This window comes from Rhinoderma darwinii (genome assembly GCF_050947455.1).
Source record: "Rhinoderma darwinii isolate aRhiDar2 chromosome 2 unlocalized genomic scaffold, aRhiDar2.hap1 SUPER_2_unloc_55, whole genome shotgun sequence".
Classification (NCBI taxonomy): Eukaryota; Metazoa; Chordata; class Amphibia; order Anura; family Rhinodermatidae; genus Rhinoderma; species Rhinoderma darwinii.
The window spans coordinates 1,132,230-1,149,038 of NW_027461724.1; the positions used below are offsets into that span (position 1 = coordinate 1,132,230).

A 16,809-nucleotide genomic window follows, 5' to 3' on the forward strand; every position below is an offset into this window, starting at 1 on the left:
CCTGCCTCGTCCCTCTTTTCAGTTGAGTCGGATGAGGGCGGGGCCATGAGTTCAAGTGAGGTTTCGGGTATTGCTGGTGGAGGAGCAATCTGATTTTAAGTACGCCTATTATTTATTATTTTAAAATCAGAATTTTGCTTTAACTCTCCACGATGTCTGAGCTCATGGGAATCTCCCTCAACGTGAGGGGCGCCAAGTCAAAAGTGAGAAGGGTTGCTCTCTTCAATTTTTTATCTTGCCTGGCAGCCTCTGTATTTTTCCTGCAGGAGTGCGGCATTCCCCATACAATGAGATATGAAAATTACAAAAAGGATTGGAAGTATGGTCCATCCGTCTGGTCTGGATCCAACGAGTCCAGATCAGCAGGGGTCGCCATTCTTTTTAAGGGAAACGTTTTAATTGATTTTATTCAAGAAATCTTACCAGGACGTATTTTAATGGTTAAAGCTTTTATTGATGGTGTAAAGTGGCAGTTTTAAAATTTTTACGGATCACCAGAAAAGAACGAAAGAGCGAGGATGCTGGAGATTTTACCGCTTTTTATCAACACATCTGAGCCTTTTATCCTCGCAGGTGATTTTAATTGTATCCTGAGAGGAGAACGCCGGCTTACCAACAGTACGAGTAGGAACTATGACAAGACCTCTGGACTGCTCAAGGATATCGTGACTGATTTTAAATTAAAAGACATATACAAAGAATGTAACAGGAGCAGTCCAGAGGAAGCCGGCGTTACCTGGAGCAACGCCACCTGTAGCTCCAGGATTGATTTTATCTTTTGTTCTGAAAATTTACTGCCTTTTAATTGTGAAGTTTTAACCAATGTGTTTTCAGATCACAGGCTTTTATCTTTTAAAGTAAAGCATGATCTTAATAATATTGTATGTAAAAAGTCCTGGAAGATGAATGTTTCCCTTTTAGACGATCCACAGGTTTTAGCAGATTTTATTGAATTTTACCAAGAAAGCAGGCGGGTAAGAGACACACGTACTCCCATCAGTGCATGGTGGGAGAAAATGAAAAAGAAAATAAAAGATTTTTTTATTAAGAAAAGCGTGGCGAAAGCCAAAGAGAAATACGCTTTTTTTAAAATTCTCAATACCCGTCTGCAGACCCTGTACAAAATGCAAGATCATGACATAGACGTTAAAGATGACATCACCAATTTGAAAAAGGAGATAGCCCAGTGCCTGGAGCAGAAAGGTAAAGAGATTATATTCCGTTCAAAAATACAACATGTGGAGGAGAACGAGACCTGCTCCAGGTACTTTTTTAAGAAAATAAATAACAAAAAGGCAATTATCAAAAATATAGAAGGGGTGTCAGATGTACAGGGTCTTTTAAGTAAAGTTCATGAGTTTTACACTGATCTTTTTAATGTTAAGACTGTGGATCATAATTTTATGCGTGACTCACTGAAGGAGATTACTACTGTTTTAGACCCTGTCTCCCAGAATTTTTTATTACAGGAGCTGACGGAGCAGGAGGTTTTAGAAACTGTTAAGAGTTTTAAAACAGGGAAAGTTCCTGGACCGGACGGTATACCCAGTGAGTTTTATGTAAAATTTTATGACATTTTAAAAGAGGATCTTTTTAACCTTTTTTCTGATGTTTTTAATTCCAAGATGCTGCCTAAGTCCTGGCGGAAGGGTGAGGTCTCCCTGCTGTATAAGACGGGTGACATCGCAGTTTTAAAGAATTGGAGACCAATAACCCTTCTAAATAGCGACTATAAAATTATGGCTAAAATATGTGCAAATAGATTAAAAGCCATAATACCCCACATTATACACTCTGACCAGGTGTGTGGGGTGCCAGGCCGCAGCATCTGGGATAATTTAAACCTAATAAAAGACGTGATTGAGGACACGAGGTCTAGAAAAGTTAAATTAGCCATTTTATCTATAGACTTTGAGAAGGCGTTCGACCGTGTCTCTCATTTTTATCTTTTTAAGGTTTTAGAACGTATGGGTATACCTGAAGGATTTTTATTATCTATTAAAGCCTTTTACAGAGAATGCACCAGCAAAATTTTAGTGAATGGTTTTAAGACACAGGACGTATTTTTAAACTCTGGGGTGAAGCAGGGGTGTCCCTTGTCCCCACTGCTTTTTATATGTGCATTGGAGCCTCTGTTATGCGCAATTCGCCGCGATAAGTGTATCCGTGGAGTCCCCCTGCCCGGGGGAGGCGGCGTAGAGGCCAAAGCAGTGGGGTACATGGATGATGTGGCGGTTTTATGTAGGGACGCCCTGTCGCTTCAGAGAACCCTTAGGCAAATCGAGTTTTATTGCTGTGCTTCCGGTTTTAAAGTAAACTTCAGCAAGAGTCATATTTTAAACATAGGAAGCATGGCTCTTAGAGATATACCGGTTCCTGTGTCTGATAATATTAAAATTTTAGGTGTCTCCTTCAGTGGGTACGACAATGGTTTTATCAGTTGGGACATGGTGGCGCAGAAGGTAAATCAAAAAATATGCATGTGGAACATGAGGAAGCTTACCATGGAGGGAAAAATTTTAATAATTAAAATGATAATTTTACCTTTGCTTTTATACTTAAGCATGGTTTTCCCTCCTCCCACGGTTTTATTAAGAAAAATTACTAAAGCTTGTTTTACCTTCTTTTGGAGTTCCAGAATGGAGAAACTTAAACGTGAGACGGTAATGAAAATCAAACCAAAGGGTGGCAAAGACTTTCCAGATTTTAATAGGTTTCTTTTAATCAAGTACTTTTGTTTCTGTCTTAATTCTCTTTTTAAACAACATCATTGGTCTTATTTTCTACGTTTTAATACTGGGTTTTTTATGCGAAGGATGGGGTGGTTTGAAATTGTTTTAACCTCACCTTATGCTTTTAATCTACCAGCAAATTACGTGATTTTAGAGAAAATAGTGGCCTTGTTTAATTTTAAAGGGAAAAATTTTAATGACATGATAAACAGTAAGAAACTTATAAAAGACATAAGAGGAAATGAAGTCGTCACTAATATTGAAAATTTTAATAATGAACGCTGTGCTTTTATCTTCAAAATGGTTAATGTGTTTTATCTTTTTAATACACAGATGGACCTGGCCTGGAGCTGCGTTCATCAATGTCTTCCATGCCGGGCATTCCAATTCAGGAGAGGATTCGCGAGGTCTGCCATCTGTCCGAGGGAAGGCTGCCAGGCTGAGGAGACCGTGCGTCATATTTTTTGGACTTGCGATTTTACTAAACATATTTGGATAAAGATATTCCCTCTAATGAAAAAGATGGCAGACCTAAAGGACTTGACTTACGAAATGATTTTATATGGACTCTTTGGATGCCCAACCGCGAACCAAAAGACTATTGCATGGAAGACGATGAACTGCGTAAAAGAAGCTCTGTGGAAGGCCAGGAACATCCTGATTTTTAAGCACGATGTTTTATCTGTTGACGATGTTTTAGGTCTTTGTTTTAGCGAGATGTACATTTATTATTTATTAGATAAAAAAAGAAATGCCACCCTTTCAAATAAATGGTTTGTAAAAGAATGGAACTCCAATATATAAGAATTTGCCACCATGTCCCCTTTTATGTGTTTTTATGTAAATTGATTTTATTACTGTAATTCATTGTAAAAAGCTGTAATTCATTGTAAATATTTTTTGAATTTTAAGTAATAAATCATTGACACCCCCGCGAGGGGGTAGCCAACTTAAAAAAAAAAAATCTGTTCTTATCAGTTTAATATCTGATACGTCCCCTATCTGGGGACCATATATTAAATGGATTTTTAGAACAGGGAGATGGAAATAGAGCTTGCTCTGTCCACTCCACGCATTGACCTGGTATTGCAGTATTTCCAGGACCGGTGCACCCTTTCCTTATGTGTTTACTAAAATCAGATTCCAAAAGTGCTTTTTGTGTTTGCCATTGTTTTTGTCTTTCGGATGGGATCTCCCCTTTTAATCCCATTATTTCAACACCTGTTGGACAATGCATTTGTACAGTCATGTGTGATAATGAGCTAATTTATTAAATGCAATTAATTAATACATTGCCACCTCTTGTTTTGTGTCGTCTGTGTTTCTGTGTTTCCGGCATTTCACATTGGAACAGCTCATTCACCTTCCTTGTCTTCTCTCCGCCCTCCATCCTAGGTAGGTTAAAGAGCTGCACCTGAGCCAGCCACTGATTGATGCAGCACCATAGTCAAATAGTGGAGTGGAGTAGGGGAACAGCAAACAGCCATTAAAGCAGCCAGCCCGCCCGCCCGCCCGTCACAATGGACCTACCTGTGTACACTAGATGGATGTGATGGAATGTACTGTGGTCCCTACATTTCAAGAAGAAGTAAGAATTTCAGTTGCAACAAACCCTTGCTTGCCTACAAAGAGAGCAGCAATTTGGATTTGTTACTATGTTACCTGGAAGAATAACAAACTGTGCAAGGATGGAGGTTGTAGGAGCAAGGAGAACAAGTTGTCTGTAAAGTTGGTGGATGCCTATTTTCCATTTTGCAGTCCCATGTCTCCCTCTTGTGGCCTCCTGGAGGCAACTAGCTGTGCAAAAAAAAGACAGCCTGGGGGCCGGCTGTTGCAGTGTTGCCCTCTCAGGCAACACTGAGTGACTGACTGAGCCGCACCGTCTTATATAAAGTTCAGACGGAACTTTGCACGTGTCATAGTGGAGACCTCAGGAGCCAGAGCCAGCTTTCTGACATCATAATGGGGCCTCAGAGATAAAAGCCTGGGCCCAGGCAGTGTTGGTCAGTGCTGCTCAGCAGGCAGCACTGGACTGGATTAAAGCTGATACAAGGTGTGAAAGGAGAAGGGGTGGCAGTGGGCATGCACTTACTGCTGCTGCTGCTGCTGCTGCTGCTGCCAGTGTTTGCACGGCAGGAGGGCATTTGGGCGTTGCCAGGAAGGCGTTTTTATGTTGATTCCTCCTCTTTCAGCACTGCATTGTGGTGCAAGCAAAAGAAGCAAAACGCGCGGCACGTTCGGGTTATCGCTTCTCGGCCTTTTGGCTAAGATCAAGTGTAGTATCTGTTCTTATCAGTTTAATATCTGATACGTCCCCTATCTGGGGACCATATATTAAATGGATTTTTAGAACAGGGAGACGGAAATAGAGCTTGCTCTGTCCACTCCACGCATTGACCTGGTATTGCAGTATTTCCAGGACCGGTGCACCCTTTCCTTATGTGTTTACTAAAATCAGATTCCAAAAGTGCTTTTTGTGTTTGCCATTGTTTTTGTCTTTCGGATGGGATCTCCCCTTTTAATCCCATTATTTCAACACCTGTTGGACAATGCATTTGTACAGTCATGTGTGATAATGAGCTAATTTATTAAATGCAATTAATTAATACATTGCCACCTCTTGTTTTGTGTCGTCTGTGTTTCTGTGTTTCCGGCATTTCACATTGGAACAGCTCATTCACCTTCCTTGTCTTCTCTCCGCCCTCCCTCCTAGGTAGGTTAAGGAGCTGCACCTGAGCCAGCCACTGATTGATGCAGCACCATAGTCAAATAGTGGAGTGAAGTAGGGGAACAGCAAACAGCCATTAAAGCAGCCAGCCCGCCTGGCCGCCCGTCACAATGGACCTACCTGTGTACACTAGATGGATGTGATGGAATGTACTGTGGTCCCTACATTTCAAGAAGAAGTAAGAATTGCAGTTGCAACAAACCCTTGCTTGCCTACAAAGAGAGCAGCAATTTGGATTTGTTACTATGTTACCTGGAAGAATAACAAACTGTGCAAGGATGGAGGTTGTAGGAGCAAGGAGAACAAGTTGTCTGTAAAGTTGGTGGATGCCTATTTTCCATTTTGCAGTCCCTTGTCTCCCTCTTGTGGCCTCCTGGAGGCAACTAGCTGTGCAAAAAAAAGACAGCCTGGGGGCCGGCTGTTGCAGTGTTGCCCTCTCAGGCAACACTGAGTGACTGACTGAGCCGCACCGTCTTATATAAAGTTCAGACGGAACTTTGCACGTGTCATAGTGGAGACCTCAGGAGCCAGAGCCAGCTTTCTGACATCATAATGGGGCCTCAGAGATAAAAGCCTGGGCCCAGGCAGTGTTGGTCAGTGCTGCTCAGCAGGCAGCACTGGACTGGATTAAAGCTGATACAAGGTGTGAAAGGAGAAGGGGTGGCAGTGGGCATGCACTTACTGCTGCTGCTGCTGCTGCCAGTGTTTGCACGGCAGGAGGGCATTTGGGCGTTGCCAGGAAGGCGTTTTTATGTCGATTCCTCCTCTTTCAGCACTGCATTGTGGTGCAAGCAAAAGAAGCAAATCCTGTCTTGCTTCCTCTCCGGCCTTTATTCACCTCCCGCTTAGTAGCTGTGAGTGTGTGTGAGCCTGCAGGGCCCCATGGAATTGCCTAGGAGTAGGCTGAATCGCTGCAAGGGGTGAACAGCAGTATTGGGCAGGCTCGGTCAACGCGCGGCCCGTTCGGGTTATCGCTTCTCGGCCTTTTGGCTAAGACCAAGTGTATTTATACAGGAGGTTTTTAGTCAGAAGGTGCTCAGGTACCCTCTCTCTCGGCCTCGGGGGATCGTCCAGGTTCGCCTGGACTTCACCCCCGTGCTGCTATTTGGGAGAGAGGCTTAGTCCTGAGCAACGAGTTGCGATCCCCCCCCCAGCCCTTTGGTGTGTCTCCGGACCCCATAGGGAGCAGCGCAAGCTGCGCGGTTCGACCCGGCTAGGCGATGGCGGGCGAACCAGATGCGGTGCCGGTATATGCCCGGCTGAAAAACTCTGCAAGATTCGTCTTGACAGAGGGTGGAGGCGGTCCACGTGGGATTAAGTTTTTGGTACTTGATATCCTTGAGAAACTACTGGCAGTCCGCAAGCATGAGATTATGGCGATCCAGGACTACCCGAAGCGTGGAGTTTTTGATGTTACATTTATGGGAGAAGGAATCCTCCGTGATGCCATGGAAAAAGCTGAGAGGGAGAAAGCTCAACTCACGTCTTCGGGCGTCAAGGTAATCGAACATGCATTTGAAGTTACCAAACTCGTAGTGATTAAAATGTACTCCCCATACGTAAAGGATCAGGAAGTGGCGGCGTTCTTAGCTGCTTACTTCAGAAACGTTAAACTGTTGGGGAGAGTAATGAACGAGTGCGGAGTGTGGACTGTCAAGTGGAAATTTATTGTGACGCTGATAAAGGACCCCTCCACCCAAAATACGAGATTACCACCGGCTCGTTTTAAAATAGGGAATGTGAATGGCGACCTCTACTTTTCAGGGATGCCAAACTTCTGCAGGACCTGCGGTACCTATGGGCACACCAGTTTTAGCTGCGATGTCACCTGTAGGAACTGTGGAAGTAAAAATCACACCATGAGAGAATGCACAGAAGAAAAGCGATGTAATTTTTGTCAAAAAACTGGTCACCTGTATTTTTCCTGCCCTCATAGGTACCGAGGAGAAGAAGAAGAAGAGCAACCCGAAGCGCCCCCACGTGCTCCGCCAGCAGACCAGGCCCGTCCCCAAGGAGAGGAACAGACCAGCACTCAGATAGAGGAGCGAGGTACCTGGGCTTCCAAGGTGCGAAGTACGGGAGCCAAAGCAGGTACCTCGAGGCCAGCAACCCCAGAGGAAAAAAGGGAGCCCAGTGCAAAGGAAAAGCGGCAGTCAAAGCGGAAGGCCGATATGGAGCAGGCCGGGAAAAAATCGGAGGCGCCCCAGAAGGCTGGTAGCCAGGGGGATGCTGGGCCTGCTCCAAAGCCTGGGTCTCTAACGTCCGACTCGGATGAGGATGATGAGGTACCGGTGGGTCCCCGTAAAAAGGGAAGACAAGGCCGAGTCGGTAGGAGGGAGTCAGGGGAGGAGCAGATGGATATATCAGTGAAGAAAGATGCGGCTCCTCCTAGGACCCCCTCCTCGCCGCGACTGGTGAGGAGGGCGGGCACTGCTCCCTCCGAGAATACTGACACCCCGCCTTGTGCACAACCTCCCCCTCCAGAAAGGCCATCACAGCCCCAGGGGGGAGTGGCGGGGCCCTGGGGGGACCCACCAGACATGGACCTCAGTAGAGCGCCATATGAGACCCAGGTAAGGCTGAATGAGTTTGGGCTCCCTGTGTACGAGGCCGGGGTTGTTGGCAATACCCTCTCTGAAGGTAGTTCCTCTCCCGCGTCATCCCTTCAGACGCTAAGCTTGGATGGGGGCGGGTATACGAGTTCAAGTGAGATATCTGGTGTTGCTGGTGGAGAGACAGTCTGATTTTAATTACCAATATTATTTATAATTTTAAAATCAAGACAATTTTTTCTCCCTATAGTTACAATGTCTGAGATAAAGGGAATCTCCCTCAACGTGAGGGGCGCAAAGACAAAAGTGAGAAGGGTTGCTCTTTTCAATTATTTATCTTGCCTGGCAGCCTCTGTTTTTTTCCTGCAGGAGTGCGGTATCCCCCACACAATGTCTTACCAAAAATACAAAGAGGATTGGAAGTGTGGTCCATCCATCTGGTCTGGATCTAACGAGTCCAGATCAGCAGGGGTCGCCATTCTTTTTAAGGGAAACGTTTTAGTTGATTTTATTCAAGAAATTTTACCAGGACGTATCTTAATGGTTAAAGCTTTTATTGATGGCACAAAATGGCAGTTTTTAAATTTTTACGGATCACCAGAAAAAAATGAAAGAGCGAGGATGTTAGAGATTTTACCACTTTTTATCAATACATCTGAGCCTTTCATCCTCGCAGGTGATTTTAACTGTGTTATGAGAGGAGAGCGCCGGCTGACCAACAGTACGAGCAGAAATTATGATAAGACCTCTGGAATGCTCAAGGATATCGTGAATGATTTTAATTTAAGTGATGTTTATAAAGAAAGTAACAGAAATAGTCCAAAGGAAGCCGGCGTCACCTGGAGCAATGCCACCTGTAGCTCCAGGATTGATTTTATTTTTTGTCCTAAAAATTTACTGCCTTTTAGTTGTGATGTTTTAACCAATGTTTTTTCTGATCATAGGCTTTTATCGTTTTTAATAAAGCATGATCTTAACAACTCGGTTGGTAAAAAGTCCTGGAAGTTTAACGTTTCCCTTTTAGACGATCCACAGGTTTTAGCAGATTTTATTGAATTTTACAGAATGAACAGGCGGGTGAGAGATGTGCGTACTCCCATCAAGGCTTGGTGGGAGAAGATGAAAACAAAAATCAAAGACTTTTTTATTAAAAAGAGCGTGGCGAAAGCCAAGGAGAAAAAAGAGTTTTTTAATACCCTCAACACCCGCCTGCAGACCCTGTACAAAATGAGAGAACATGGAATAGAGGTAAAATCCGACATCATCAGTTTAAAGAAAGAGATAGCCCAGTGCCTGGAGCAGAGAGGTAAAGAGATCATTTTCCGTTCAAAAATGCAACATGTAGAAGAGAACGAGACCTGCTCCAGGTACTTTTTTAAGAAAATCAATAATAAAAAGGCTGTCATTAGAAACATTGATGGGGTGTCGGATGTACAGGGTCTTTTAAGTAAAGTTCATGAGTTTTACACTGACCTTTTTAATGTTAAAACTGTGGATCGTGATTTTATGCGTGACTCACTGAAGGAGATTACTACTGTTTTAGATCCTGTCTCGCAGCAATTTTTATTACAGGAGCTGACGGAGAAGGAGATTTTAGAAACAGTAAAGAGCTTTAAAGCAGGTAAAGTTCCTGGTCCGGATGGGATACCCAGTGAGTTTTATGTAAAATTTTATGACATTTTAAAAGAGGACCTTTTTAGCCTTTTTTCTGATGTTTTTAATTCCAAGATGCTGCCTAAGTCCTGGCAGAAGGGTGAGGTCTCCCTAATATATAAGAAAGGTGACATTGCGGCTTTGGAAAACTGGAGACCAATAACCCTTCTTAACTGCGACTACAAAATTATGGCAAAAATATGTGCAAACCGTCTGAAAGCCATAGTACCCCACATCATACACCCTAACCAGGTGTGTGGGGTGCCAGGCCGCAGCATCTGGGATAATCTAAATCTTATTAAGGACGTAATTGAGAACACGAGGTCTAGAAGATGTAAACTTGCAATTTTATCCATAGACTTTGAAAAGGCGTTTGACCGTGTTTCTCATTTTTATCTTTTTAAGGTTTTAGAGCGGATGGGTATTCCTGAAGGATTTTTATTATCACTTAAAGCCTTTTATAAAAACTGCACTAGCAAAATTTTAGTAAATGGTTTTAAGACACAGGAGGTAATTTTAAACTCGGGGGTGAAGCAGGGGTGTCCCTTGTCCCCACTGCTTTTTATTTGCGCGTTGGAGCCTTTACTGTGTGCGATTCGCCGCGACAAATTAATTTGTGGAGCTCCCCTTCCGGGGGGAGGCGGCATAGAGGCCAAAGCAGTGGGGTACATGGACGATGTTGCGGTTTTATGCAGGGACACCGTGTCGCTTCAGAGAGCCCTCAGACAAATAGAGTTTTATTGCTGTGCTTCCGGTTTTAAGGTGAATTTCAGAAAAATTAACATTTTAAACATAGGAAGCATGGTTTTTAGAGATATACCGGTACCTGTGTCAGATTCTGTTACTATTTTAGGTATCTCCTTCAGTGAGTGCGACAATGGTTTTATAAGTTGGGACATGGTGGCGCAGAAGGTAAACAAAAAAATATGTATGTGGAATATGAGGAAACTAACCATGGAGGGAAAGGTTTTAATTATCAAAATGGTCATTTTACCCCTTCTTTTATACGTAAGCATGGTGTTTCCTCCCCCAACTGTTTTATTACGTAAAATAATAAAAACGTGTTTTACCTTCTTTTGGAGTTCCAGAATGGAGAAATTGAGACGAGAAACTGTCATGAAATCCAAACCAAAGGGTGGCAAAGATTTTCCTGATTTTAATAGGTTCCTTTTAATAAAGTTCTTTAGTTATTGTTTTAATTCCCTTTTTAAAGAACATCACTGGTCTTATTTCCTACGTTTTAACACTGGTTTTTTTATGAGGAGGCTGGGGTGGTTTGATATTAATTTAACTTCCCCCTATGCTTTTAATTTACCAGCCAACTATGAAATTTTAGAGAAAATAGTGACCTTGTTCAATTTAAGAGGGAAAAGTGTGTCAGAACTTAAAAACAGCAAAAAATTAATAAAGGACCTAAGAGACAAAGAACTAGTCTGCAGTATTGAACATTTTAGTGAAGAACGTTGTGCTTTTATTTGGAAGTTTATTAATGTGTTTTATCTTTTTAACACACAGATGGACCTGGCCTGGAGCTGCGTTCATCAATGTCTTCCATGCAGGGCATTCCAACACAGACGAGGATTTGCGAGGTCTGCCATCTGCCCGAGGGAAGGCTGCCAGGCGGAAGAGACGGTTCGACACATTTTTTGGACTTGCAACTTTGCACAGGAATTTTGGATAAAAATATTCCCTTTGTTGGTGAAGATGGCGGACCTGAAGGACTTAAGCTATGATAACATTTTATATGGACTTTTTGGATGCCCTACCCCGGATCAAAAAAGTATAGCATGGAAGACGATGAACTGCGCAAAAGAAGCTCTTTGGAAGGCCAGGAACATCCTGATTTTTAAGCATGATGTTTTAGCAATTGATGACGTTTTAGCACTTTGTTTTAGTGATATGTATATGTACTATTTATTAGATAAAAAAAGGAATGCCACCCTTTCAAGAAAATGGTTTGTGAGAGACTGGAACTCCAATATCTAATGTTTCACCACCATGTCCCTTTTATGGATTTTAATGTAAATTGAATTTTTCTTGTTGTTTTTATTCAATGTAAAAAGTGGAAATTATTGTAAATTGTACTTTTTTATAATAAATCATTGACACCCCAGCGAGGGGGTAGCCAACTGAAAAAAAAAAAAAAATCTGTTCTTATCAGTTTAATATCTGATACGTCCCCTATCTGGGGACCATATATTAAATGGATTTTTAGAACAGGGAGATGGAAATAGAGCTTGCTCTGTCCACTCCACGCATTGACCTGGTATTGCAGTATTTCCAGGACCGGTGCACCCTTTCCTTATGTGTTTACTAAAATCAGATTCCAAAAGTGCTTTTTGTGTTTGCCATTGTTTTTGTCTTTCGGATGGGATCTCCCCTTTTAATCCCATTATTTCAACACCTGTTGGACAATGCATTTGTACAGTCATGTGTGATAATGAGCTAATTTATTAAATGCAATTAATTAATACATTGCCACCTCTTGTTTTGTGTCGTCTGTGTTTCTGTGTTTCCGGCATTTCACATTGGAACAGCTCATTCACCTTCCTTGTCTTCTCTCCGCCCTCCCTCCTAGGTAGGTTAAAGAGCTGCACCTGAGCCAGCCACTGATTGATGCAGCACCATAGTCAAATAGTGGAGTGGAGTAGGGGAACAGCAAACAGCCATTAAAGCAGCCAGCCCGCCCGCCCGCCCGCCCGTCACAATGGACCTACCTGTGTACACTAGATGGATGTGATGGAATGTACTGTGGTCCCTACATTTCAAGAAGAAGTAAGAATTGCAGTTGCAACAAACCCTTGCTTGCCTACAAAGAGAGCAGCAATTTGGATTTGTTACTATGTTACCTGGAAGAATAACAAACTGTGCAAGGATGGAGGTTGTAGGAGCAAGGAGAACAAGTTGTCTGTAAAGTTGGTGGATGCCTATTTTCCATTTTGCAGTCCCTTGTCTCCCTCTTGTGGCCTCCTGGAGGCAACTAGCTGTGCAAAAAAAAGACAGCCTGGGGGCCGGCTGTTGCAGTGTTGCCCTCTCAGGCAACACTGAGTGACTGACTGAGGCGCACCGTCTTATATAAAGTTCAGACGGAACTTTGCACGTGTCATAGTGGAGACCTCAGGAGCCAGAGCCAGCTTTCTGACATCATAATGGGGCCTCAGAGATAAAAGCCTGGGCCCAGGCAGTGTTGGTCAGTGCTGCTCAGCAGGCAGCACTGGACTGGATTAAAGCTGATACAAGGTGTGAAAGGAGAAGGGGTGGCAGTGGGCATGCACTTACTGCTGCTGCTGCTGCTGCTGCTGCTGCCAGTGTTTGCACGGCAGGAGGGCATTTGGGCGTTGCCAGGAAGGCGTTTTTATGTCGATTCCTCCTCTTTCAGCACTGCATTGTGGTGCAAGCAAAAGAAGCAAATCCTGTCTTGCTTCCTCTCCGGCCTTTATTCACCTCCCGCTTAGTAGCTGTGAGTGTGTGTGAGCCTGCAGGGCCCCATGGAATTGCCTAGGAGTAGGCTGAATCGCTGCAAGGGGTGAACAGCAGTATTGGGCAGGCTCAGTCAACGCGCGGCCCGTTCGGGTTATCGCTTCTCGGCCTTTTGGCTAAGCTCAAGTGGTTTAGCTGGGAGGTCCGTCTGAGTGTTCGCCCTTGGCCTTGTGGCATCGCTGGTCCGCCAGCTTAAGCCACCTGCTGCTTTAGGGGGTGATCCAGGAGACAGGGAAGGCGATCGGAGGACGAGGAGGATTATGGCTGGACCGCCTAATGCACCAAATACAGTTCGGCTGTTTATCGCAGAGGAGAAGAGGACGTCGTATGGAATTTTGCATGTGCAACAGAAGGTGTTGGAAGGAATTCTGGGAATGGCACACGAATCGATCTTCTGTCTTCAGTCCTTTCCCCAGCAAGGATTCTTTGATGCAAGTTTTTCCACCGTGAGTGAAATGAGGACCTGCTACCTCCGGAGTCAGGAGAACCTTTCCCATCCAGAGCTGCAGGGAATTGATTTTGTCCCTTGTGAGACCAAGAAAAAGAGGATCCCGGTGGTAATCCACATGTACAATCCTTTTGTTGAGGATGAGGAGATCCAGGCATTTTTGGGTCGTTATTGTGCCTATGTCTCTGGTGTGGAGAAAAGGAAGAACATTCTTGGGACTTTTAATGGTATGAGGAGGGTTTGGGTGGAGCTGCGTCCAGACCCAAATGGGCATGATGGTCTGTGCCACCCTCCCCAGAATTTTGCTATTGGGAAGAACAGAGGTTTCCTTCACTACCCTGGCCAGCCGGATTTTTGTAGGGTGTGCTACGCCTTTGGCCACACCCGGGAGAATTGTACCACTGGACAGGTATGCAGAAACTGTTACAAGCCTGGACATGAGACTGCCAATTGCGAGGAGGCACGTAAGTGTCACTTCTGCGGATCTGTGGAACACCTGGCCAGGCGGTGCCCTAAGGTGTATGGAGAGGTACAGAGGTCCTATGCCGGGGTCGTGAGAGGTGAGATTGCTGCCTCCGGTCCAACAGCGCCGCCTGTGATGGAGCCGGAGGTTCATGAGGCGGCTGTTGTGGAGGATGTTCCTGTTGCGGTGATGACGGAAGCTGTTGCAGTTCCGGACCTGTTGGTCGCTGAAGGGGAGGAGGCTCAAGCTCCATCTGAGTCCTCTGGAGATCCGGGGGAGATGCAGGTTGATAAATCCTCTCTGAAGCGCAAGGAACCAGAGAGCGTAGTTTCAACGCCATTGAGTGAGCGCATTGAGGAATTTTCCAGTCCGGGTGGGGGAGGGGGAGATTCATCGGCTGCGGTGGACTCTGACTCTTCTACCTCTTCTTTTGGGGCTGGCTACCTTGAGAGCGGTACTGTTACCAAGTTGGCGAAAACCATTCACTTCACAAGAGGTGTAGTGGGGAATAAGAAGGAGAATGTGGCTCGTACTGCTGCGGATGGGACTCCGACGAAACATAGAGGAAGGGGTGCTTTAAAGAAGTCGTGAGGCCCTGTGTTTGAATTGTTTTGACTTTCATTTATAAATAATGCATTTTGTTATAGGTTCCTTAAATGTCCGGAGTATCAGGACTGCAACAAGAAGAGCTGCAACTTTTGATTTTCTGTCAAATTATCATTTTGATGTTTTATGTTTGCAGGAGTGTTGTTTGCTGGAGGAACCTATAAATGCTACCTGGGCCTTGGGTCCTGCAATTTGGTCAGGATCCCAGGAAAGAAACGGGGGGGTGGGAATATTATTTAAAAGTAATGATTTTGTTGTGAAGAAGGTAATTCACATAGTTCAGGGGAGGGTTTTATTAGTTAATTTTGAGTATAGAGGTGCCTCTTATAAAGTTATTAATGTCTATGCTCCGACTGGACGGAGAGAAAGAGCGGAGATGTTTGAGAAATTATATTTTTTCTTGGGGGGGAGGGAAAATTGTTTCCTTCTGGGAGACTTTAATTGTACAGTGAATGCAGGGGATAGGAGTAATGTTGGAGGGGGAGGTGATAGTGGGGTGGATAGTACTGGGAAACAATTAAATGAAATTGTGAGTTTATTTGAACTTAAGGATTGTTTTCGTGAAAAAAATGATGGTTCTTTTGGTTATACGTATTTTAGTAATACTGGAAATATATCGTCACGAATTGATTTTATTTTTTGTTCTAGGTCATTAACTGTTATGGACTTTAAAAGGAGGAGGATGCCGTTCACGGATCATGCGTGGATCGAATGTGTGGTTAAAAGTAACAGTACGTATGAATTTGGTAGGGGTGTATGGAAATTAAATGTGACATTGTTGGATGATGAATGTGTTCGGGAGCAATATAGGAGATTGTTTGGGATGTGGCAATCAAAGAAAGGGGAGTTTTTTAGTGTGATTGACTGGTGGGAATGGGTTAAAAGGGAAACAAAAAGGTTTTTTGTAAAAAAAGGGTGTGAAAGAGGAAGGAAGGAAATGGAGGAGTATGAGAGATGGCAAAAAAGATTGGAGTATTTGTATGAACTTAGACGGGTGGGTATGAATGTTGAAGGTGAGATTGAAGAAGCGCGTGATTATGTTAAAAGATGTTTGGAGGAAAAAGGTAAGAAAATTATTGCACAAGCTAGAGTGGAAGTAAGGGAAAAAGATGAGAAATGCACAAAGTTTTTCTTTAAAAAAGCTTTTAATAAAAAAACTGGAATGGTGAGTGTGTTGAGAGAGGATGGTGTAGAAGTGTTTGGTAAAAATGAGATTCTGGATGAAGTATGGAAGTTTTATACGGATTTGTTTACTGAGAAGAAGCGTGATTGTTCATTAGAGAGTGAATGTTTGGGGTATGTGGATAAACAGTTGGATGAGATTGATCAGAGTTTTTTGAGTGAGGACATAAGGAAGAGTGAAGTAGAGGATGCAATGAATGGTATGAAGAAGGGGAAAGTAGCAGGGAGTGATGGTTTGCCTGTAGAATTTTATTGTGTATTTTGGGATATGATTGGTGATTATATATGGGAAGTTTGTAAGGAAGTTTTGGAGAGAGGTAGGTTGTCAAAAAGTATGAGTGAAAGTGTGACTGTTCTTTTGTTTAAGAAGGGGGAGAAAAAGAGTTTAAAAAATTGGAGGCCGATAGCGCTCTTAAATTGCGATTACAAGATTATATCTAAGATTATTGCTAATAGGTTGAGAAGTGTGATTGACTGTATGGTTGGTGAAGAACAAATGTGTGCAGTGCCTGACAGGAGGATTTCTGAATGTTTGCTAGGTTTGAGAGATGTGTTGTGGGACTGTAAGGATAGGAAACAAGGTGTGGCTGTGATTACGGTTGATTTTGAGAAGGCGTATGATAGAGTTGTGCATGATTTTATGTTCAAGATTTTGAGGAAAATGGGTGTACCGGAGAGAATGGTTGGATGGATTCAGTGTTTATACAGAGATATAGGGAGTAGAATCCAGGTGAATGGTTTTCTGAGCGAGAAGGTGAGGATTATGTCAGGAGTTCGTCAAGGGTGTCCATTGTCACCAATTTTATTTGTTTGTGTGATTGAACCGTTGTTGGGTATGTTTAGGCGGGACAAGGTAATGCGGGGTGTAGAAATCCCTGGCAGTAAGGGGAGAGATGTGCGTGTGATTGGTTATATGGATGATGTCACGGTTGTGTGTAAATGTATGGCTGCTGTTAAGCGGGCTA

General features: G+C 43.6%; 1 non-coding gene and 2 pseudogenes across 1 annotated transcript; all 3 read left to right on the forward strand.

Moving 5' to 3' along the window:
• The first annotated feature begins 3,625 nt into the window (after positions 1–3,625).
• LOC142679632 (U2 spliceosomal RNA) lies at positions 3,626–3,849 on the forward strand (annotated as a pseudogene).
• A 1,127-nt stretch (positions 3,850–4,976) lies between these two features.
• Positions 4,977–5,167, forward strand: LOC142679529 (U2 spliceosomal RNA). The gene has a single exon (XR_012852765.1). It is a non-coding gene; the product is annotated as a U2 spliceosomal RNA (small nuclear RNA).
• Positions 5,168–11,761: 6,594 nt separating this feature from the next.
• LOC142679700 (U2 spliceosomal RNA) lies at positions 11,762–11,965 on the forward strand (annotated as a pseudogene).
• Positions 11,966–16,809: the final 4,844 nt, after the last annotated feature.